Below are 24,574 nucleotides of genomic sequence, written 5' to 3'. Positions count from 1 at the left end.
TAGACTAATGTAATGAATATGCCCTTAAATTGTTGTAATCAATGATTTGAGTTGTATGTTATAGGAAGTACTATAGCAGGAACAATATAAGCACTATAGCAGGAACCATCCTCCAACCAATGGAGGATGAACCTCAAAAAAAGCAGTGGAAATGCAGCTGTGATCTGACCTAAGCTAGCTTTTGTGACCAATAACATCATACAAAACTGTGCCTTTCCTGTCCTGAGCAACTACCATAACCCAAGTCATGGACTAAATGAACTCAATAGATATTTATGGGCATTTCACAGTGGTAACGCATAGGCTAGGGGAATGACATCTGTGTGTATATCAAAAGACAGGAAGGGGATGGTGATTAATTATGACATATTGGACAGTGTGGCACCTGACCATGGTATAAGTGATATGGAATAAGGGGTGGAGATTGTACTGGTTTTATCTGAGTTAGAATTAATTTTGTCCATAATAGCTTATATGATGCTATATTTTGAATTTCTGATGGTGTTTTACCTGGAACAGTGCTTACACAGTGTTAAGACCCCCAGCAGCGAGTAGGCTGGGGGTGCACAAGAAGATGGGAGGGGACACAGCCAGGACAGTGGACCTTTAGTGGACTAAAAGGATATTCTGTAGCCACGTGATGTCATGCTCAGCAATATATGTTGCTGGAAAGAAAGAGGGGATGTTCAGAGTTTTAGCTTTTCCCAAGTAACCGTTGTGTGTGACGGAGAACTGCTTTCCTGGAAATGGTTAAACATCTGCTTGGCAATGCAAAGTGAATGAATTCCTTATTTTGCTTTTCTTGCTTTACCTATTAAACGGTCTTTATCTTGACCCGTGACTTTCCTCACTCTTTACCTTTCAAAATTTCTTCCTCATCCTTCTAGAGAAAGAGAGTGAGCTTCTGTGTGGTGCTTACCTGCCTACACAACAGCAACCAAAAAAAAAAAAGATCTTTGAAAGAAAACTTAGAGCTTTCATACCTTAGTGAAAAGTCTTAACTTTTCATGGAGAGTTTGATGGAATATTATGTTTGAAGGAGAGCACATAGAAATGTCAGAAGAAGTTATAATTTCTTTACAGAAGAAAGTTCAAACATCCTTTGACAGTAAGTACAGCATCATCTGAACTAAACACAATGATTAGATTTAGGCTAGTTTCCTTTTTAATTACATGATTTTAAAACTACATAGCTTGAAATGTTTTTATTATAGTCCTTCATCAGTGTATGTACATTTGTAACATGTAAATACATAGAACTATGAGAGCTTGTAAATGTTTGAAGGATTGTATTTTATGTTTTTATAGATTAAGAATTAGATTCTTAGCTGCTGGAAATAAACTTAATTGGATCAGGCTGGTATCAGTTTTTTTGAAACAAAGTTTATTTCTCTTTTCATCCATTTCAATCCAGCCTGACCCAAAATTCCTCTTTCAGAATTCTGCCAATAGATGTCAGTGTCAGGCTAATTTTATTGAACCTGAGCTAAAAATTGTTCTAGTTAATTCTTGCTGCATAGCAGGTAACTCGACTTTCACTCAGTGCAGAGCTCACGTTTGCCGCCATTTACACACACCTGTGACTTAGTTTAAATCCCTTACTTGCTCTTCCCTTTCTGGGTCAAAGCAAAGATAGCTGGATCCCACTAACAGATTGTAGTGATGACAATCCCTTCCTCACTTCTCCCTTTTATCATTTAGCAGCAAGAAATTGTATTTCACTGTCTTAGGGAGGCAGTTGTATAAAATAGAAATAGTGTCACAAGGAGTAAGGGGTAGAACAAGCAACTTCTGAAACAGAGCTTGAGAAGGGGATTAAGAGTAACATGAAAATTTATAACAGCGGAAAAGTGATCTTGGAGTGGAAACACCAACAGCAAAAATGTGGTTTGAAACTGACAAAAGTCGTCCTACTAGCTTTGCTGTTTCTACTGGACATGGTAAGCAGGCAGCAGCCAGCTGTTGGTGTGACAGCATGTAGGGCAGCACACGCTGGGACCCAACCTGTGTGCAGGTGTGACTGCTGGGAGCCTTGGTCACCAGTGTGTGGGGAGTGGCAGGGGTACACATGGAGCTGGGGCACTGAATTCTCCCACAGAGGATGTGCAAGGAGAACACACCATGCCAGTGGAGGGGATGTGTGATGGTTAACAGGCAAGTATTTAACACACTCTGTGTGTACTTGCCTATGATTAGAGGTTTTAGCACTATCTATAGTGCTTGGAAATTTGCAGGTGCTTATGAACATTTTGCAAGTGTTTAATACTGTAGCTTACCTCTTGCTTATATTGGTCTGGAAAGTATAATTCACTGATTGCATGTCATGAAGAAATCAGTAGACCAATTTGACCCTGGCTTACTTTAAAATAAATGAACTGAGCAGGTTTCTTCTGCTACAGTCCGCACCCCAAGGTCCCTGTGTCCGTTGTTGATTCATTCCACCTTGCAGCTGATTCAACATTTGGCACAACAGAAGAGATAGGTACTTAGATCTTAGATAGGTACACAGTGATAGAGTTGTGAGAAAAAGTCCTTCTGAAATTGGACAAGACACCAGCATTTATCCTGTGTTGGATTTACTTTGAGGCCTGATTTGCTTTGCATTTACCGTTAATGATTGGTCTGGTTTCTAGGTACCAAGAAAAACTGTGTGCTGTGTTGTATTTTAGGAGTAGAAGGCTCTCTGTAGTAGGAAAGTTCTCCTACCATTTTCCTGCCCTTCAGCATAAAAGGCATAATAGAATGTTACCAGCTAAAATTTCCAGATTTTTCCAGTGGTTTTGTGACAATCTTGTGTTCATCCAAGCTTTATAATAAAAGGTTAAAATTACGGAATGTAGCATATTCTTTGTGAGGCCAGAGTGTTCTTCCAGCCTTTTATCTTTCTATTCCCTAAGCTGACAAAGTGTAGCCTTCCCAGTTAAAGATGCTGGAATAAGAAACTTTCCAGGACCTTGCTTAGGGTAAATTGATAATGTTCAGATATGTCTCCAGGCACCAGGTGGGGCTCCAGTGGCCAGAGGAGATGGCCACACTCTTAACATCCCTTAACAAAAAAACACTTTGTTATTTTATTTTACTCTTCCAGAACATACATTTAAATGAATTAAGTAAGATTTACAAGGAGATTATTTCATTCAACTCCTTCTCACTGTAAGCCCTGCTTTTGATTCCTGTGTGTCTCCTCACTTTTATGTTACGGTTCTGGGACACCCAGAACAGCAGCATAGTGGAATAGTTCTTACTAATATCAGAATCCCAAATGGAAGTATAACTGTTTGATGAAGAGGTGATTTTGATCACTATTTCAGAACAGGAAGGTTCTGGAAAACTAGTTACACATTCAAAGATGAAGCAAAGATGAAGAACAACTCCATGAGGTCTAATTTTATAACTGAATCTAACAGGAGAAGTATGGAAACTAATGCTAACTGCATTTTTTTTAAATGAATTAATTTTAAAAAGCTAATGAATATTCAGAAATCTAACAATCAACACCATATATCAAACTATTGTTACAAGAATCTCCCAGTCCTAGATGAGAAACAAAAATAATAATAATGGGGGCAAAGAGAAAAATCCTTGCCTGTATGGTCTCAAGACATGATTAAAAAAATTATGGGTGAATATGTGAAGGCAACTTGTCTTTTAAATGAAATCTGTTAAAAAAACAGAAACCTCTCATTTTATTTAATTTATTAGTTTAGGTACCTTGTGTTTTAATTTGCATTATTCTGAGCCTGCTGAGATGATAGAGATAATACAGGGCCCTTTGGACTCCTACCATGATTTCTTTAGGTTTCTAATTAACATTTAGGGGATTAACCAGAATAAGTTGATGTGAAGAGAAGTTGATGTGAAGAACACTTTTTTTTTTTTTTAAATGGTCTTTTATATGTAGCTTTGACAAGTCAAAAATAAGACAGGAAATACAATTTAGTATTTGAACTGACCAACTCTCTTCAATGTAATTTTCTATAAATTGCTTTAAATGTCCACAAAGATTTATTATGTCAACTTGAATATGTTTTTTATTTTTTCTTTCCCTATGAATGTTAATCAATAAGCACTGTGTAGCCAAGCAAGCAGCATATTACACACACAAACAAAAAACCTATAAACCAATGTCTTATGATCTGATCATGAAGAAATGCCAGGATACAAAAGGGTCTATTTTAATTACACTGTAGATTTTTTGTATAGTGTCACTTTTCCTGTTGTAGAAGTGTTTTTTCATGCTTGCTTTAAATGTGGTGTAAAGGTGTAAATGCGGTGCAGTGTAAGGCTGCAAGTTTTGCTGATGTCGTCATGCCTTTAGAGGAATGGCTTAATGCAAGAAGGTAGAACATTATATAGACTTGTTTGCTACATTCATTGTGGTGGCAAGACAGTGTTGATGAGAGTACTGGTGGAATGAAAGAGGAATACAGCTCTTTGGCTCAGTGTAGACAGGTTACAACTGCTACGTTAAATCGTGACATTTGCCAGCAACTAACAAGTTAAATATATCTTGTGGAAAAATCCTTATCCAGTACAGGTTAGGAACAGGACTTTCTAAATAATTTATTTACTGTATATTGCCAGGCCTGTTTGTAACAGGAAAATTGATACAGCTAAAGTAGTTATTAACTAATCAATTAACTTCAGTGTCCCAGTTTTACTGTGCATATGAGTTCCATGACTTGTTTTATGTGACAATCTTTATTTGTAAAAAAGGAGGAAGAGAACTTGCTTAGACTACAAGTGAATCTTTTCCTCTATTACAGTTGTAACAATGTTAAAAACTAGCTATAAAGTGTGAAATGAATACTAGAATTTTTTCACGTTCTTCAGTCTACAGTTATGCATATGCAGTTTAGCTGTAACACCAAATGCACATACCCAGTGGGTTCAAGATTTTTTTATTAGACAAAGAAAACAGCATTGGAATATCTACCTTACGAAGTGTTCAACTAATAAAATGTGTGCTTTGCAGTATATATTTTCTGTCCTTATGATTATGTCTTCCCATTGACAATGGATGCAGACTATCTGGGAGAGTGCTGCTAGCAGCAATGCCACTCTGGGACACTTTGGTATTCTTCTCACTATCTTTTTGCTAGCTGAGACACACTGTTTATTTCATAAACTTCTGTCCTTTCAGCCACTGCTATTAATGTGAGGTGGTGGCAGCCAGTGCATCTTAAGCACATTTACCTCTTTTGTTTCTCCTTCCTGTAACTGGTTTTTGTGTTGTAGGCAACACTTCAAGAAATTTTGTAGTGAAGAACTGATAGAGGGAGCTAATAAAGGTAGAGGAATCTTTCACATTTACCTGCCTGACTGCTGAATTTAGATATTAATGTGGATTATCAAAACTAGAAGGCTATTAAGTAGGCTTGGTGTGAACAGGCAGCCAGTGTATGCTAATACTATAAGACCAACACAATGTATGTATTTGCTGTGGTTTTAAAAATGAAACCAAAGACAGTATGAGCTATGGAAAAATAATTCAATCTACTTCATGGTGAGTCATGTTCATTGACCTTGAAGATAAATACAAAACTTTGCTGTTTAAGTCTTTAAAGGCTTCCATGAGCACAGAAACATCTTGTTATTGCCTGCTAAGAGCTCTTCTGTAAAAAACATTCCCACAGGCTTTCAGAATAAATTGGATAGTATCTCACACTGTATAAATGAAACTGCTGAATGTCATATAGCTCTCTAACATGAAAGGCCACCATACCTGTCAGCTGGTCTAAATTGTCAAAGGTCCATTAAGTAAGTTTGATTAAGTTATAAGAAATGTCAAAGAAGCAATGAGGCATGCACAAACAGTAAGTAGAGGTAACTTTTCAGTATTGAAAGTAAATTTTTTTTTTTTTCCTAGAGCAATAGGAGACTGGGCTTGATGCTCAAACAGGGCAATGGTAAAGCACTCAGACTGCATGTCCAGGTAGTTTTACTGAACCACTTATTGTACCATTGTTGACAAGGACTGCACAATCCAATGAATTCAGGAGATTTCAAAGACTAAAGTTACAGCTGGCTCTATGAACCAGTCAGCGTGTGTCGTGGGCTGTATGTTTCTCACACTGAGCAAAGACAGCATTGCTGCTGTTAAAATGACCTTGAGCTGTATATCTGAAACAAAGCAGACTAGCCTGGCTTTTGGTATTCAAGAAAAAGAGTAAATATGTGCTTAAAAGAGAGTGTTTCCATGGTTGAATGAGACAATATGTTTAGAAGAGTTCAGTTTTGGCAGAATATATATCTAGTCATTGAAGTGAAAGAAAACATTTAGAAATAAATTTATTGCTCGCTCTCTGTTATGGTCACTGAACAATTACAAGTAACTTCTACTTATGACAGATTATTTTTCATTCAGAATAATCTATTTATCCATAGTCTTTCATGTCTGAGTCTTCCTGAGAAGACTTTGGTTACTGATTTCTTTAAGCATTCTCTTTGGGCATTGAAGCACTCACCCTGTCTGAAAATAACATGCCCTGTAATATGAGGAATAGATTTGCATCTGTTATTGAAAATTCACATGCCTTATGACAATAATAGAATAAATGGTTAAAAGTAAATGCACAAGGTCCGTCATCAAGATTATTTGATGTGTTAACAGCCAGAGGAATTGAACGTTAGAAGTAACTCTTCATTCTGCTTGTGGACAATATTTTATTTTGTTGGATAAATTGCACATAACAGAACCCAAGTTATGCAGAAATGTGGTTTGTGGCAGTGCATCCACACTGCATGACAAAGAAATATGTACTTAGCTAGAACTAATAGGGAGGGTATGGGCTGTAATTCCTCTAACATAGTATAATCCTGTCTGGGTTGCCTTAGGATCTCTCTCCCACATGGGTTAACAAAGAGGTGTTATTGATGCACTACAAATGTACTACATTTTTTGACTGAGTTTTAGGTTTTAGCATTGCAAAATGATGGAGTAGTTGGGCAAGTAACCTGCAAAGTAAGTTTGGGTTTCTCCTCCCAAGACAAAGAAGATAAAAACATTTGGGACAGTGGCGATCGTAAGTGCCGCATTCTGCTGGGACAGGCATTGACTTCTTTCAGGAGGAACTGTTGAATTTATTTTTCAAAAATAAAAGCAGGGTAAAGAACTTTAGCAGAATATGTACTCTTTTTATTTCTATGATCCCTTTTAGTTGAGATAGGAATATGGTAAAAAGATACATTTTTGTTCTGTGAATAAAATCTTCTTTTGCATCATCCCTCAAAAAATGATGAAGCAATTATGGAAGTTTTTTACAGCCAAGAACTTATTCAGTCTTTATTTTCTTTCACTGGGATACTGAAAGGATGGCATAAGTAATTAGGTATCTGCTATGAGGGTTTTCTTGTGAATGTGCACTTACCCTTCTCAATAGGTATGTGTAACACTGGTAAAAAGTTTCTGGGTACTATTCCATTGAATCATATCTGCTCCCCTTTGATGGGCTCTGGGTAGCACAGAGTATCAGCTTTAATAGTGCTTAACTGAGGGGGGTAGAAACTTATCTGGGAATGACTTAAAGATAAGTGACACTGATCACCAGAGGAATGAACATGCTTATTCATTGGATCAGGATTGTATTCTCGTTCTCTCTGCAAAGAGCCTCATGCTGTAGCAGAGAAGCTGTGAGTTTGCAGTCAGAGTCCAATGTGCTGTAAATTTTTTTATAATCCTTGAAAAGTCGGAAAACAAAATTATTAAATATTATTTTCTAAAGGGACATCCTGAAGCCTGTCATCTACTGCTCACCAGATACATTCTGGTTTGCTGTTAAGAAGAGGAAAACTGCAGACGTTCCTTCTTACCAGTTTTGGCTTAACTGGGATCTGTGCTGTGGTTTAACCCCAGCAGACAGCTAAGCCACACAGCTGCTCACTCACTCACCCTCCCCAGTTGGGATGGGGCAAAGAATCAGAAGGGGAAAAGTGAGAAAACTTGTTTTGAGACAAATGCGGTTTGGTAGTATATGGGGTTTATGTGGCAAGGATTTCGTTGTAGGGGGGAGCTGCAGGTGTGGTCTCTGTGAGAAGAATCCAGATGCTGTCCCCATGCTGGGTAAGAGCCAGTTCCAGATGGCTCCAAAGGGACCAGCCACTGGCCAGAGCTGAGCCGATGAGCAATGCTGGTTGTGCCTCTGGTAGAGCACATTGAAGAAAGGCAAAACCTGCTGCACAGCAGCAGCTGGGAGAGGGGATTGAGAAAATGTAGAGAGAAACAACCTTGCGTACACCAAGGTCCGTGAAGCAGGAGGGGGAGGAGGTGCTCTAGGTGTCAGCACAGAGGTTCCTCCACAGCCCGTGGAGAGGACCATGGTGGAGTCGGCTCTCCCCCTGCAGACCTTGGTGTACTGCGTGGTGGCAGATACCCACCATACAGCCTGCAGAAGACTCCATGCCGAAGCAGGTGGATATGGTCAGAAGGAAGATGCATCCTGCTGAGGGCCCATGCAGGAGCTCTTGTCTGTTATTAATTGACAAAAAATCATATTTATCTTCCCTATGCTGAGTCTATTTTGCCTATGACTGTAATCAATGAATAATCATTATCTCGATCCATGAGCTTTTTATTTGTATTTTCTCCCCTTGTTCTGTTGAGGGGGAATGAGAGAGAGCAGCTGTGTGGTTCTTAGCTGACTGCGGGTGTGAAACCACAACATCTCCACTTACGGTGATGTTTTCTGCTCCGCCAGTCTCAGATATACCTGTATAGCTTCACATCCTGTCCCTTTAAAGCACAGGATACATTGAAGCATGTCCCTGCACTTTTCTAGTCATACTGAGGTATAAACGGGGAAAAAAAATGTCAGAAAGAGGAATCTTCAATGAATCTGGAGAGGGGAAAAAAATATACTGAAAAAACCCTACCTTAGAGCATATCCATATTACCCCAATTGTGTAACCTGCAGCTCTAATTAAGCCTCCTAAGCCCATAAGACCATAGTTATTTCATGGATGTTTACTGATTACACTGATTAAGTGAGAGCAAACTGGGCCCAAATCATAAAAAGTCTTGGTGTGAACAAAATTGTCACATTCAAATTAGAACCAGGTATTGAGAAAGGCCAAAGAGACAGTTAGCTGATATAATATGAACTTATATGTAAATATAATGTATTCTACTTCAGCTACACAAGCCAGTACATTTGGATCCTGCTTGATGACAATACGTGTGGCATTTTTGAATTAAATCTGTACACAACCTCTCTGAAAATCACACAAAAGAAATTTTGTGAGGTGAATTCTATGTCTTTCATCCTATGCTTTAAAAAGGTGCCCTTACAGAAGGAAAATTTATCAGTTATGACAACAACCTTGGAAGTGTCAAAGGCAGGAAAGCAATGAAAGCATTTGCAACAGTTGGCAGAATTTTTATGAATCGGCATGTTACAAAACAAAACAAGGTCTCTTTTAGTCTATAGAAATGAAATCTGAGGATGAATGTCAAAGCAATACATTAATATTCTTCATTAATGAGAGTCATTAACTGTGAGTCATTTGGGTGATTTACTAATTCCAAAGAAGTATATGCATCACACATATCACAACACAGAAACTTAATTATGAATATGCATTAGGCATGCATTTCCTTCTTCTATTGCTCTAGGATTTTTAACTTCATCAATAGGCTTATTAGATTGTAAATGAGTTTCCCAATCTCTCTTTCATGTCTTATCTGCTAAATGGGTCTGCCTTGTTTTGTCCTGTGAACTTAAGACTTGTCAATACATGAGATTTTATGTAATACATTTGAATGGCTTCTTAAATTGTATAAAACTTTACAATGGAGCTGGCAATCTGCAAACTGCCAACCTTTAGATTTCCAATTAATAGTTTTTGTACTACAAAAAGAATGCCACTTTACAGAATGTTTGCATTCCTTAGGATCTTATGAATTCATTTGATTTCATTTAATATTTTAAAAACAATTATCAAAGGCCTTTTCAAATATTTTCATGGACAATCACTTTCTAGATTATATATATTTTTTTCAATTTCTTGAATATTGTCATAGTTCAACGCTTGAATGCTATACATCAATGAGCTACCACTGCATTTAATGGAGAAAGGTCACCTTGTGTTGAAGAACTCATCTATATTTCTTTGCTCCATCCTGTCTTGTATTTAATATGGAGAATCAACACATTTCCAGTTTTGATAACCTTAATCTGTCCTAGATATTTTTCCTAAGTGTAACAGTACCAGTGTGTGCTAAGAGTCTCCATCAGTTAAGCACTATTCAAATTTATGGCAGAGCAAGTGATTTGAGAAGCAGGCCAGTCATACCAAAGATCAGAGTTTTTCAGGCTTTACTGAGTGTCTGAGGAATATTGGGGAATGATTAAGTTTTAATGAATCAATATTCCATTTTCATTCACAAGAACTTGCTCCTAAGCAAGCTTCAAGACATTTATGGCTTGATCTTTAGTTATGGTCAAAAAAATTCAGAATAACTGTGCGCAAATTTAGTCCTGAGACAACTGTGTATTCTTCCAGTCCTGGTATCTCAGCAGAAGCTACAGTGGACTTTATGCTGGCTGAATGGCAGCTCCTAATTCACTGTTTTCCCTTACTCATCTGTTACCCAAGTGTGGTGCTGGCTGATGAGGAACTCAGAACTAGGAACACTCTCAAAAAGTTAATCTCTGGCAGCTGAGCCTGAGCTATGCAGGAGCCCCATTGGGGACCTGGCAAAAAAGGACAAAGAGAAGACTCATTGTCCACACAGAAAAGTGCTCAGTGTCTCCACCTGTATCTTCAGTGGTAAAAGCAGCCTTCAGGAATTCAGTCACCTGGCAACAGGGGGAAAGTCTGGATCACGGAAGAGTTAGACTTGCTAGAAGAGGTTCAGTTTGGAAACATTTAAACAAACCAGACATACACAAGTCTAAGGATCTTGATGTGTTGGACCCACCAGTGCCAAGGGAGCTATTCAGTGGCATTGCAAAGACTCTCTTGAATTATCTTTTAAAGATCAAGGTGATCAGGTAAGTTCCTGAGTCCCAGTAGAAAGCTGTGATGGTTTTACATTGCTGGGCAGCTGACCTCCACCACAACCTTTCTCTCACTTCCCCTCAGAAGAAGAAGAGGGTGAGAAGTAAGTATGCTGGAAAGGAAAAAAATCGCTCACAGATTGAGATAAGGATAATTTAATTAAGGGGAAAAGAAGGGGATGGGGGTAGGGGGGGTGGAACAGGACACACACGACAAAAGCAAAGGCCATGCAGAAGCACAGAGGGAAGGAAAAAAAAATTCTTTACTTCCCATCAATGAGCAATGTTCAGCCACATCCTGGGAAGCAGGGTCTCAGTACACATAGAAGATGTTTGGAAGGACAGACATCTTCAAAACGAGAGGTGTCGTGTCCCATCCCATCCCCCCCATCCCCCCCATCCCTCTCCTCTCCTCTCCTCTCCTCTCCTCTCCTCTCCTCTCCTCTCCTCTCCTCTCCTCTCCTCTCCTCTCCTCTCCTCTCCTCTCCTCTCCTCTCCTCTCCTCTCCTCTCCTCTCCTCTCCTCTCCTCTCCTCTCCTCTCCTCTCCTCTCCTCTCCTCTCCTCTCCTCTCCTCTCCTCTCCTCTCCTCTCCGCTCCTCTCCGCTCCTCTCCCCTCCCCTCCCCTCCCCTCCCCTCCCCTCCCCTCCCCTCCCCTCCCCTCCCCTCCCCTCCCCTCCCCTCCCCTCCCCTCCCCTCCCCTCCCCTCCCCTCCCCTCCCCTCCCCTCCCCTCCCCTCCCCTCCCCTCCTCTTTTTCCCCTTTTTCCCCTTTTTCCCCTTTTTCCTCTTTTTCCCCTTTTTCCCCTTTTTCCCCTTTTTCCCCTTTTTCCCCTTTTTCCCCTTTTTCCCCTTTTTCCCCTTTTTCCCCTTTTTCCCCTTTTTCCTCTTTTTCCTCTTTTTCCTCTTTTTCCTCTTTTTCCTCTTTTTCCTCTTTTTCCTTTTCCTTTTCTCCTTAGAAGAATGAGTTTAACAGAGTGAGACAAGATGGTGAATGTTGAGACAGAAATGCCGAAGAAGCTGAGAGGAGGGAATTCAACTGTTTCTCCCTTTAACTAAGACTGATTTATAGTAAATTTTCCTGGAGGTTCGCAACATGCATCGAAGAATGTACTTTAATTCATGTTACTAAATGTCACCTTTTCACATGAACATTAGGTCATATCTTCCATAGACTGTTCCAATACAGTAAACAGGAATAATTTCAATGTGTATACAAAATTGTCAGAACTTTACTTCTGTGTAGGAATTTTTCAAAACATCTTTAAGATTCTGAGCTTTAGCTTTTTCTGTTCATTGTCTGAGATCCTCCATTTTTTCCATTACATGTTAAAAAGCACTGACATATTAACAGACAAGCCTTTTTTCCATTAGTCTGTCAACTTGTCTATCATTATTATTAGAAAGAGTAGTAATTTAAAGCGTGCTTAAGAAAGAGATTGGTACTTCTTTATAACTGTTAGAGTGGTGACTACTGCCTCTATAAGTGGGGAATTTGTTTAAGCGCTGCCAGATATCTCATCAATTGAGCAAGTAATAGTTAAATATGCTATTGTAGCAGTTAGTAATAATGCTAATGATCTTGGTAACTGATTTATTTTTTTCATTAAACATTGTAGATTTTGAGCAGCTAGGGCTTCAGGGAATTATTCTGTGAAGCTGTCATTGAAATATAAAGACAGTTTGCAAAATAACATTGTATAGCACTTCAGAACATTTCAAGACTTAACAAAGGTTTGATGCATAACATTAGTAACATTGTTATTTTTATTAAAGTTTTAAAATGATTTGGCTTTAGTAAATGTTCTAAAAAAAAAAATAATAAAAAAAATAGAAGAGCTCCAGAAGACATAACTGTAATTCATGCTAGAATACTGAACATAAAGCACTTCAGCTACTACTTTGGAAATGGGACCAAATCATGTATTATTTACTTGAAAAAGAAATTGTTATATTTCAGTAGTATGTATGATCTGGTAGGCCGCTGGCATAACATGACACCATTATGGGACATCTACTCACTGAGAAAAAAATCTTACAAATCTGACTGTAGAGTTACCTTTCAAAAATTAGTTTCAGTTGCTACAAATATGGATTCTCAAAATGACCATTAGACGATTTCTCTGTTCCATGGAAACATTGCCATTTTTAGAACTGCACTTTTGATCTGATTAAAAACAAAACAAAACAAAACAAATAAACTAAAAATAATAGCAGGAAAGACAGCAAGGACTGAGAAATTCCCAAAAATTATGTTTTCAGAGTTTACACTTATGGGAAGTGTTTTAGGACTTAAAATATAAAAACTAAACTAAACTAAACAACAAGCTCAGCAGCATATTTGCTTAAATGTGAGCTCATTAAATTATTTACTTAAATACAGTAAATGAGAAATATATACTGCTCTTGGGATGAACATTTGTTGACAAGTTCACATTCCAAAGAAGTTTTGTGTTCTTTTCTGGCTCTCGGTCATTTTCAATCCCCTGTAACTATTCTCTCTCTCACCTTCCCATTTTTTGTTTGTTTGTTTGTTTGTTTCTGTTTTTATTTTCTTATTTCTTTCTTTTTTCCAAGCTTCTGTCCCTGTGGACTTCTCCCCATACACTTTTGTACATTCAGATCTGTTCCTTATGGTAATATTTTTTTTTTTAGTTGTTATTTAGTAGCAGCAAACTGGACAACAATAAATATCTCAAAATAAATTCTGTTTTTTTCATTAATATTAATGACCAAAAGAAGGTAACCCATTTTGAAATACCATAAATAAAACAGTGTTTAGGAGCAGGCACATTTATATTTTATAGCTACTCTTTTTTATTATTTCCTTTTTTATGTTCTTGTCATATTTGTCTTTCATATTTTTTTCAGTCTTCTTTTTTATTGATTTTTCTACTTTTTTGTTTGTTTATGTCACCTTCAGGTTCTTTAACTTTCTATTTTGCATTTCTTCTGCTACTTTTCTCCCCCTCTTATTTCTTTCATGTGAATTTTTCATTTTCCCTGTTTCTTTTAAATATGCATTTTTTTTAACAGTTCTCTCCATCAATTTGTACTGCCTCCTTTTCATATTCATTTCTAGTACTTTGCTCCTGAAATACAACGAAATTTGTAGTTTTGCTTATAGTTCATTGCATTTCCTTGGGTGTCATCATGTCCAAGGTTACAATGAGATATGTTTCAGGTGCTGTAATTAAAGGAACAACATTATTATACCTCTTACTAGCACTATAATTTAGTATTTAGTACTGCATGTCTTCTTTAGTATTCTGTAGCTTCTGCAACCTTTGATGATTTGTCATATAATGATGGTCACTTTCTCAAAGGCAAGATAGGGGTTATTAGACCAATTCTTCTCTTGGACTGAATATTAACTGAGCTCTTGCTCATCTTTCTAACACTGCCGTCCCATGTTGTGTCCAAAGTTCTTCTTTCTTTCTGGTTTTGGTCAAAGTTTGCTTAAAAATACAAGAGAGAGCAGATTTTTAAGAGAGAGGCAACAAGAAATATGCAACCAGGCTGCATAAGGGTTTAATACTGGGAAAATTAGGCATCCATTCTTTAAAAAAGGAGGGAAAGAAAAAGAAAAAAGAAGGAAAAGGAAAAAAAGAAAATGCTGTCATCCTCGAATGGAACAAAAGAAGATCAGTAAATGGTGAATTACTTCATCAAACAGTACATCTGGAAAATAAGTCCACCTTAGTTGTTCAATGGTGGAAAGATATATCATGTATACACAATGGAATACAAGCTATTAGAACTTCAAATCTATTAAAAATCTGTAGAAATAACAGTAGAGTAAAAAGTAATAAATATTATTAGTTAATTAAATAAAATTACTGACTATGCATGTATTACTTCCTGACATTTGTATGACACACAGAACGGACACAGAGAAAGCAATAGCTATGAAAATTAGTAATTTAAATGTAAGCATTATTGGTGTCCTTGAAACTGTTAGCTTTCACAGCCTGAGAATCTAGCCCTTAATCTACCATTTTCATGTTTTGCTGTCATTAAATAAATACACTTCATGTCAAAGATTTGTAGATTTTTAAAATTACTTCTTTGGGATTATTTTGAAATTTGATTGCATACAAAAGTTCTAATTTTTTCCCTTTTCACCATACATATCTCAATATACAAGTCGAGAAAAGTTTTAGGACTTCCATAAATTTATGTTAATTTAAAACCCACAAGTGGGAAAAGAAATACCACCCAATTACAAGACACTAGTCCATGTTTTAGCATGCTGACCCAGACTCAAAATAGCTGCATCTCAACTTTCCACCAGAGTATATTCTGTCAAACTCTGTAGACTCAGGTGAACTACTGGAAATTAGAAATAGCAACTCATGTCTGTTCCTGAGGATCCCATTCTTTCTGTTTCCTTAAGAAGCTGTCACCAGTTACAGATTATTCACAGTGTCTATGCTGTTTTATCAATAATAGGACTGTGTAGGTTAGGAATCAGAAATTAGGAACAATGTACAGGAATTCCCTAAGTATGTAGCAGCTAGTGAACACATTGAGGTCTCATTTCTTTAATTTTCCAGGAATACTGTGATTTCCTTCATTCTCTAAAACAGATAATTACACTGTGCAACAGGGAAAATATGTTTTAGGAAAGACATGAAATTCTTCACTGTTTCGTTTGAGAGTATACATGCAAAAAGCTGTTGTTAATCTATTTTACACTCAATTAAAGAATTTCTGTATTATATTATTTTGTACCAGTGAACAATGATGACCAAAAAAAGCATTAGTCAGACACTGTCAACACCATATGAGAAGATGACTAAAATCTGAAACTATATTAATTTTTTTTAACTCAAATGCTTGATTTCAGTAGATAAGATTACCCAGCTGGAACAGTAGATAGCAATGCTTTAACATATTCTTTCTTTAAAGGATATATGGGTTTAGAAAAGGACTGTTTTTTAAACTTAATAGTAAAGTATGAATCATTAAGTTTGCTTATGACACCAAGCTGTTGGTTCAGACGACACACTGGAGGGAAGGGATGCCTGGAAGGGACCTGGACAGGCCTGAGAGGTGGGCCTGTGTGAATTTCAGGAGGTTCAACAAGGCCAAGTGCAAGGTACTGCGTTTGGGTGAGGGCAATCCTAAGCACAAGTACAGGCTGGGTGGAGTATTTATTGAGAGCAGCTCTGAGGAGAAGAACTTGGGAGTTTTCTTGATGAGAAGCTCAGCATGAGCTTGCAATGTGCACTTGCAGCCCAGAAAGCCAACCAATTTTACTGGGTCTGGCTGATGGTATGGTGGTTTTATTCAGCCGGGCAGCTGAATTCCACCACAACTGCTCTCTCACTTCACCTCCTCAAAGAGAAAGGAGGAGAAAATATGGGGAAAAAAAGGGCTCAAGTGTTGAGATAACGACAGGGAAATTACTCAACAATAATTGTCATGGGCAAAAGAGACTCAGGATAGGGAGAATAATATAATTTATTACCTATTACTGACAAGCTAGAGTAGTGAGAAATTGAAAACAAACTGAAAAACACCTTCTCCCCCCATACACCCTCTTCTTTTATTCCAACATCTAGTTAAACTTTCATTTGATATTTTTGCAAACTTTAAAATATCAAATGAAATATTGAAGTAATGTATTAACAAAGTAATCAGACCCTCCAAATCACAGAAATAATTACTTTTTTAGAGAGTGCTTTGTCTTTTATAGCATAAAGCTAATTACATAACTGTGTGCACAAAGAATTAACTTCAGAACTCTTACTGCAAAAAATGCAGACGGAACATAGTTAAAAGGAAATACAGTTCAGTCTAGCATATATAACCACAGGAAAATATACATGATTGCCTGTTAGCAAGTTAGCAGTTATCTGCTTTTAAATGATACAGGTAGCAGAACTGGAAGAGGAGAAATGAACTGGTCCTCATTTGATCTGATTTTGATACTCATATTTTGACATTTCCTTGTTTTCATAGGGATTTTTACAGAAACGTAAAGTAATTAGTTGTGTGTTTACACACTCCATCTAACATTGTAAGCAAAATAACAGAAAGAGCTGTTCAGAAACTCAATTTTCACAAAATCTGCCTTGCACTTCTAGGCAAGGGGGGAGGAAGATGACAGAGGGCAAGGAGGAGAGGAAGAAGTTGAGGGGGAGACGGGCAGAGCAAAAGAGGAAGGGGTGGAGTCAGGGAGAAGAAAGATCAGGTTATCTTTGTTTCTTGTGGAGAGGGAGCACCCAAAAAACCTCGATGCCTTAAGCAGAAGATTAGTCTGCCTCATAACCTGAGTTTGGTTGATACTAATTTTTGCCATTCTGAGATTCAGTTCTAAACATATTGCGGGGAACAGCACTGTGTAGCCCATCTTAACTTTTGTGGAGGTGATGAGTATGATTGTTGCCTCCAGGAGTGTTTCCTGATGTTCCTTTATATTTGTTTTAATCTGACTTTGATTAAATAATAAAAGTGAAAAAGATATTTAAAGAAAAATTATATTCTCTCACCTCTACTAAATTTATTTGCTCTGGGACATAACTTTCATGGTAAAAAATATTTCAGAGTTAAGCACTCAATGATACTTTCAATTATTTTGTTTAGTAAATTGGTATTTAGTAAAATGGTGAATTAGTGACAGTATAATCATGTCCTTATATATAAATATCTAAGAATGTATATGAAAAAGACAGTATATATTGAAATTTTATTTGTCCACACAGCATTCTAATGAGAGAAAGCAATACAGAAGAATCAGGCATAAGAAGAAAATATAAAGTCAGTAATAGAATCTTATTTTCTTTCCTTTCTAATTATAAAGCACATAGTATCTAATCTCAATAGGGTTTTCTGCAGACCACATTATTTTTAGGAACTTTCTATTCATGTCACCAGGGACCTTTTTATCCCCTGCATTAGGAACACTGTTTTCCTACCATAAACCATCATGATTTCTGATTGTTAGTTATCAGGTTTTGGTTAATAAAAAAGCATAAGCACGAATGATGATGAAGAGCTGCCCTTTCTACTTCTATTTCTTTCAGAAGAATACTTTTAGAGAAAAATAAATAGATCCCCTGAAACACTGTCCTTATGGTCAAAGGAGCTGAGCAGACCTGGCAACTCTTTAAAGATGTTTTCCTTAGAGCACAAGAACGTTCCATCCCCCTGCATAAAGCAGTGGGCAGGGAGGGCAGACAACCGGGATGGCTCAGCAAGGACCTGCTGGTCAAACTGAGGCAAGAGGGAAATGCACAGGCAGTAGAAGCAGGGACATGTGGCCTGGGAAAAGTACAGGGATGCAGTCTGGATGTGCAGGGATGCAATAAGGAAAGCCAAGGCATGGATGGAACCGAGTTTGGCAAGGGATGCAAAGAATAACAGGAAGGGATTCTACAGGTACATTGCTCAGACAAGAACGGCCAGGGAGAGTGTGCCCCCTCTGATGGATGAGAAGGTTGAACTGGTAACGACAGACATGGAGAAGACTGGGGTACTCAACAACTTCTTTGTCTCAGTCTTCACTGACAGTCAGGCTTCCCAAGTCTTCTATTTCCCTGAACCCATATGTCCTGGTTTTGGCTAAGATAGAGTTAATTTTCATCCTAGTAGCTGGTAGGGTGCTGTGTTTGGGATTTAGGATAAAAATAATGTTGATACCACGCTGATGTTTTAATTGTTGCAGAGCAGTGCCTACACTAAGCCAAGGACTTTCCAGCTTCTCGCTCTGTCCTGCCAGCGAGCAGGCTGGGGGTGCAGCAGGAGCTGGGAGAGGACAGACCCAGGACAGCTGACCCAAACTGGCCAAAGGGATGTTCTGTACCATATGGTGTCATGCTGAACAATTATATAGGGAGGCTGGCCGGGGTGGGGGAATGGCTGCTTGGGGATAGGCTGGGCATTGGTCAGCGGGTGGTGAGCAATTGCATTGTGCATCACTTGTTTTGTACACGTTATTAGTAGTAGTACTGTTACCATTATTATATATAATTATCATTATTATATAATAATTATCATTATTATTATTATTATTATTATTATTATTATTATTATTGTCCTTTCTTTTCTGTCCTAATAAACTGTCTTTATCTCAACCCACAGGCGCTTTTTTTTTTTTGATTCTCTCCCCCATCCCACATGGGATTGGGGGGGGTGTGAGCGAACGGCTGTGTGGTGCTTAGCTGCTGGGCAGTTAAACCACAACAGCATAGATGGAGGCTGTGGGAGCAAAGTTCCACCCACTGTAAGTGAAGAGCAGGTTCGAGACCACCTGACAAAATTAAATAAGTACAAGCCTATGGGGCCTGATGACGTACATCTGAGTGTCCTGAAGGAATTGGCTGATGTAGTTGCCAAGCCTCTTTCCATCCTATTTGAAAAGTCCTGTCAGTCACGCGAAGTCCCTGGTGACTGAAAAAAGGGAAACATCACTGCCATTTTTAACAAGAGTAGGAAGGAGGACCTGGGGAGCTAGAGACCAGTGAGCCTCACCTCTGTGCTTGGCAAGATCATAGAAAAGATCCTCCTGGAAGCAATGTTAAGGCACATGCAGGACAAGGAGCTGATCCAAGATAGCCAGCATGGCTTCACCAAGGGTAAATTGTGCCTGACCAATCTGGTGGCCTTCTATGATAGAGTGACTGCATCACTTGATATGGGAAGACTGACCAATGTCATCTACCTGGACTTCTGCAAGGCCTTTGACATGGTCCCATTTGACATCCTGGTCTCCAAATAGGAGAAAGATGGATCATACCTTCCGCTAGACCAGGTTGCACCAAGCCTCATCCAACATGCCTTTGAACACTTCCAGGGATGGGGCATCCACAGCTTCTCTGGGCTACCTGTTCTGATACCTCACTACTTGCACCATGAAGAATTTCTCATGAATATCTAATCTAAATCTACCATCTTTTAGTTTAAAGAGATTACCCCTGTCACTACACTCCCTGATAAAGGGTCCCTCCCCATCTTTCCTGTAGGCCCACTTTAAGTATTGAAAGAACATTATAAGATCTCCCCAGAGCCTTCTCTTCTCCAGGCTAAAAAACAAACCAAAACCAAAACCAAAAAAACTTCTCCTCAGCCTATTTTATAGGAGCCTATCTTTGTGGCCCTCCTCTGTGTCTGCTCTAAGAGGTCCATGTCTTTCTTGTGTTGGGGTCCAACGACCTGGATGCAATCCTCCACGTGTGGTCTCGTGGCAGCAGAGTAGATGGGGAGATTCACCTCCCTCAACCTGCTGGTCATGCTTGTTTTGATGCATCTCAGGATATGACTGGGTTTCTGGGCTGCAAGCACACATTGCCAGCTTGTGTGCAATTATTCATCCACCTCTACCTCCAAAGTCCTTCTCTCTAGGGCTGCACTCTATCCACTCATTTCCCAGCCTGTATTCCTGCTTGGGATTGCCTTGACTCAGTTGCAGTAAAGGCCTTGCACATGGCCTTGTTGAACTTCACAAGGTTCATAAGCACCCAACTCCCAGGGCTGTCAAGGTCCATCTGAATGGCATCCTGTCCCTCCATTTTGTTGAGTTTGGAGAGATTCTTCCTAGACTGAGATGAGAGATTAAGAATAAGAGATTGTTTCTAGAGGAGAAAGAAGTAAAAATGTTCTAACACAAAGACATTTCATGACACAACTATGTCTGCTTGGGACAATTAATGTATTGTTATCTTCTGAAAGCAACCTATAACGATATGGGTAAAAACATTATTTTTTTTTCTCATTAATTCTTGCTCAATTTTATCCCATCCTTGCAAAGTAGTGTGATGCAAAATGCATAAACATGACATCCTACATTCACAAATTCACATGCAGCTTTTGTTAAAAGATGAAGTATAGAGAGGATGATGAACTGTAGCAAATTCTAATGAATTTCAGATGTTCTTAGTTATGAAATGCAGCTCCACTGAATTTTGCTGACATAGCATAATGTATTCTGTTCTTGAGAATGGACTACAGGATAAATTAATGAAACCAATATAGCAAATCAAGCAAATTACAGCTTCACAAGGGAACTGAGTAAACTGCAGGTCTTCTTGCCTCTGATGACTACTCTGTCACTTTAGTACTAAATTCTTTTTACTTTTCTCTCTCTCTCTCTTTTTTTCTTTTTTTTTTTTTTTTCTTTTTTCTTTTTTTTTCCTGGAAGCATATTAAAAAAAAAAGCAGGGGAAAGTACAGAAAAAGATATCCTTAAGGTGCAGTATCTCTACACATTGTTTAATATTTCATAAAATTTTCTATTAGCTGAGCTCAGCCAATGAATTTGCTGCCTACAAAAATAAAGTCAAAGGGTGCTCCCTTCCTTCCTTTAGTGTTCCTTTCTCTTTAGCTGTGCAGTAGAATTATACTCATAGATGAAAATGCCAGATTTTTATTAGCAAACTGCTTAGAAATTGTTTTAGATTTCTTAAGTAATCTCATATTAACTCACTAGGACTGTGTCCAACAGCATGTTATTTTGGCAGAGCTTTGAAGTTTGTTGTCCTGACTGAACCTAAAATCCCGCTATGCTCATAATAATGCTTTTTGATGAGCTTTGTCTGTAGTAAAACTCATCTCCTCCTTCCCCAACAATCAAGCAAAATGCAGGGTCATAGATCATAGAATCATAGAATCATAGAATATCCCAAATTGGAAGGGACCCATAAAGATCATCGAGTCCAACTCCTGGCTCCACACAGGGCGATCCAAAACTCAAACTACGTCTGAGAGCCTTGTCCAAACTTTTCTTGAACTCAGACATGCTTGGTGCTTTGACCACTTCCCTGGGAGGAACCTGTTCCAGTGCTTGACCACCCTTTCTGTGAAGGACTTTTTCCTAATATCCAGCGTAACTCTACCCTGACACAGCCATTCCCACGGGTCCTATTGCTGGTCACCAGAGAGGAGATCAATGCCTGCCTCTCCACTACCCCTTGTGAGGAGGCTGCAGACCACATTGAGGTTGCACCTCAGTCTTTTCTTCTCTAAGATGAACAAACCAAGTGATTTCAGCCATTCCTCCTAAGTCTTGCCCCCAAGACCCTTCACCATCTTTGTAGTTCTCCTTTGAATGATCTCTAATAGTTTTATGTCCTTCTTATACTGTGGTGCCCAAATCTGTAGATATTACTCAAGCTGAGGCTGCACCAGTGCAGAGTAGAGAGGGAAAATCATTTCCCTCAACCAGCTGGCAATGCTGGGCTTAATGTACCCCAGGATACAATTGTCCATTTGGCTGCCATGGCACACTCTTCACTCATATTCAACTTGCCATCAACTTGCTCTCCACCTTCTTGTCCCCTAGTCAGAACATTTATCCATGGTTGCAATGTCCCAGGTGCAATATCCAGCACTTGCTCTTGTAAAACTTCACGTTTGGTGATTTCCCAGACCTCAGATTGGTCAAGATCTCTTTCAAAGCCTCCATACCCTCAAGGGAGTCAACAGCTGGTCCTTATTTAGTATCTTCCACAAATTAAGAATGTTGAAGAGAAGTGCCCCTAAAATGGAGCCCTGGGGCCCATTAGTGTTGATGGGTAGACAGAAGTCCAGGTATAGATGTTCAGCTGCAGCTAAGAACTTCTACCACACTGGCTGTGTTTGCTCTGTATATCATTTGATATGATTTTAGTGGAACACCATATTTCTAAAGTAACACAATCAGATTTTTTTCCAACCACACTTAAAACTGGATTTTATTATCAAATTATATCTTCTTATAGGAAGAATATAGGACTTTTGCAGTCATTTAGGGTTACAGTTCAATAAAGAACTTAAGTCCATGCAAAAAACAGTCTCTATTTGACAAAGCATGTGAGCATATATGTAAAGATTGACATTAATCCTTAATGTATACACTTAGATATTTTTATGCACATGGATGATTCCCAGAGCACTTTTTGCACGACTGAGGCCTTAACTTTGAATGTTGTTATAACACAAAATTTGAGCAACTGTTATGAAAGTTCACTAGAGTACAGAATTTTGTCAAAAACATGACAGGTCATTGGCTCAATGTAGCAAACATGCAGCTTATTGGTCTTGGTGTGCACAAGATCAGTCGAGTCCTCCTCTTGCCACAGAGCCTAGCTGCGGTGTCTCCTACACTCTGTGCTGTTCCTTAGAGTCAGCACACCAGGTTCCCCAAGTGTGCTTAACATCTAAGGATGCCTAGGGAACTTCTATGTAGTGCAGCTACACTCCACCCAGAAAGCTTCTTCAACGCTGTACATTTTCTTTAAAATGTGAATATCAGTTTAATTTCCAAGTCACCTCAGCTAATTATTCCACACAACGTCCACCTGGACATAGAGCCATTGACCACCACTCACTGGTTGCGACCTTCAAGCCAATTCTTTATCCACTGAATGATCCACCCTTCAAATCCAGCCCTCTCCAATTTTGAGATCAGGATGTCATATAGGACCATGTCAAAGGCCTTACTGAGGTAGAAAAGTCCTTGCTTTCATTTATGTTGGACTGATTTTTTTTTTAAGTATTTTTACACAGCATGTGATTCACTGCTACAGATGCACTGGAAATGACTCTTCAGAAAATAGAAATGAATTAGTTATTTAAGTCTTCCATTTATAGTCTCTCTACATCTGTCATGGCTACAAAGGTAAGAAATGAAGGTGGCATACTATAGAGCATGTACGTAAATTATCACTATAAGGAAAAAATCTCTGGCCTTTTTCAGACTATGCTGTTGAATTTTTATTTTTCATTTCAGTCACTTTTTAGTCACTTTTTTTTTTTTTTTGGCTAGATTATTTTTATGAGATGATTAAGTTCCTGGATCACCAATCATGCAAGGAGAACTGTGCATGTGTGTGTTTTTCTCCCACTCTCCTCCACTTCCTAGGTAATTCAGCATGTAAGAGTGAAATGAAAATATGTCAGTGCATCTGGGGAGAGAATGATGAGGTAGTACAAAGCTATAATAAGTCAATTTAAAATGAACATGCATTGATATATACTTCCTTGCTTCCATTTCGATTTCAAAATATTAAATGTTTCTTATTAGCAATAAGCAGAAAAAAATGATGAATTTACAATATTGTCAATAGTTTCAATATACTATTGACAAAAGAGCTTAGCCCCACAGGATCATTCTTTATTGCCCCCCTGTATACTTTGATATTAAAAAAGATGTCTTAATAACCTCCAGGTTCTGTTTTGACTTTGCTTTTTAAAACAGTAAAAGAAAAATACCAACTGCAGGAATTGGTATGTTGTTTCTAAATTCTTCAAGAGCTGTTATGGATCTAAAGAAAAATTGACTTTAAGCTAGTCTTTTCCTGGATCTAGAAACTTCAGTTCATTTTAATAATATCATAGCAGGCATTCAATATGTTGTCCCCATGTTAGAGAATATAAATCTTTTTCCACCTCAAAAATAACTGAGGCTTTATTTTTCTAGATTATTTGGAGAAATTGAGATAAAAGTATTGATGTCTCCAACACTGTAGATTTCAACCTACAATTAATGGCTTGTTTCCATCCTTTTAAATGGAGGCATTCAAATTCTAACCTAATTAGGTATGGAAAAACCATACTTTATGTCTCAAGTTTAGGGAAACATTTGACTTTGAAGTAAAA

General features: G+C 38.3%; 2 long non-coding RNA genes across 11 annotated transcripts in view; one reads left to right on the top strand and one right to left on the bottom strand.

Moving 5' to 3' along the window:
* Positions 1-699: 699 nt before the first annotated feature.
* The window catches only part of LOC308199022, a 75,646-nt gene continuing 51,771 nt past the window's right edge, over positions 700-24,574 (top strand). For 5 of the 10 annotated variants that reach the window (XR_013954340.1, XR_013954341.1, XR_013954342.1 and 2 more), the window contains exon 1: positions 701-1,108. This is a non-coding gene — a long non-coding RNA (uncharacterized lncRNA). Of the gene's footprint in view, positions 1,109-24,574 lie in introns of all 10 variants that reach the window. The other 5 variants (XR_013954338.1, XR_013954339.1, XR_013954346.1 and 2 more) reach the window with 3 other exon arrangements.
* LOC308199023 lies at positions 19,553-23,460 on the bottom strand. Its single transcript, XR_013954348.1, has 2 exons — positions 22,263-23,460; positions 19,553-20,099 (listed from the first exon to the last, which is right to left on the bottom strand). It is a non-coding gene; the product is annotated as an uncharacterized lncRNA (long non-coding RNA).

This window comes from Anser brachyrhynchus (genome assembly GCF_964034855.1).
Source record: "Anser brachyrhynchus genome assembly, chromosome: 8".
In the NCBI taxonomy this organism is placed as follows: Eukaryota; Metazoa; Chordata; class Aves; order Anseriformes; family Anatidae; genus Anser; species Anser brachyrhynchus.
The sequence above is the reverse complement of the archived record's forward strand: the minus strand, read 5'-3'. Positions and strand labels throughout refer to the sequence as shown.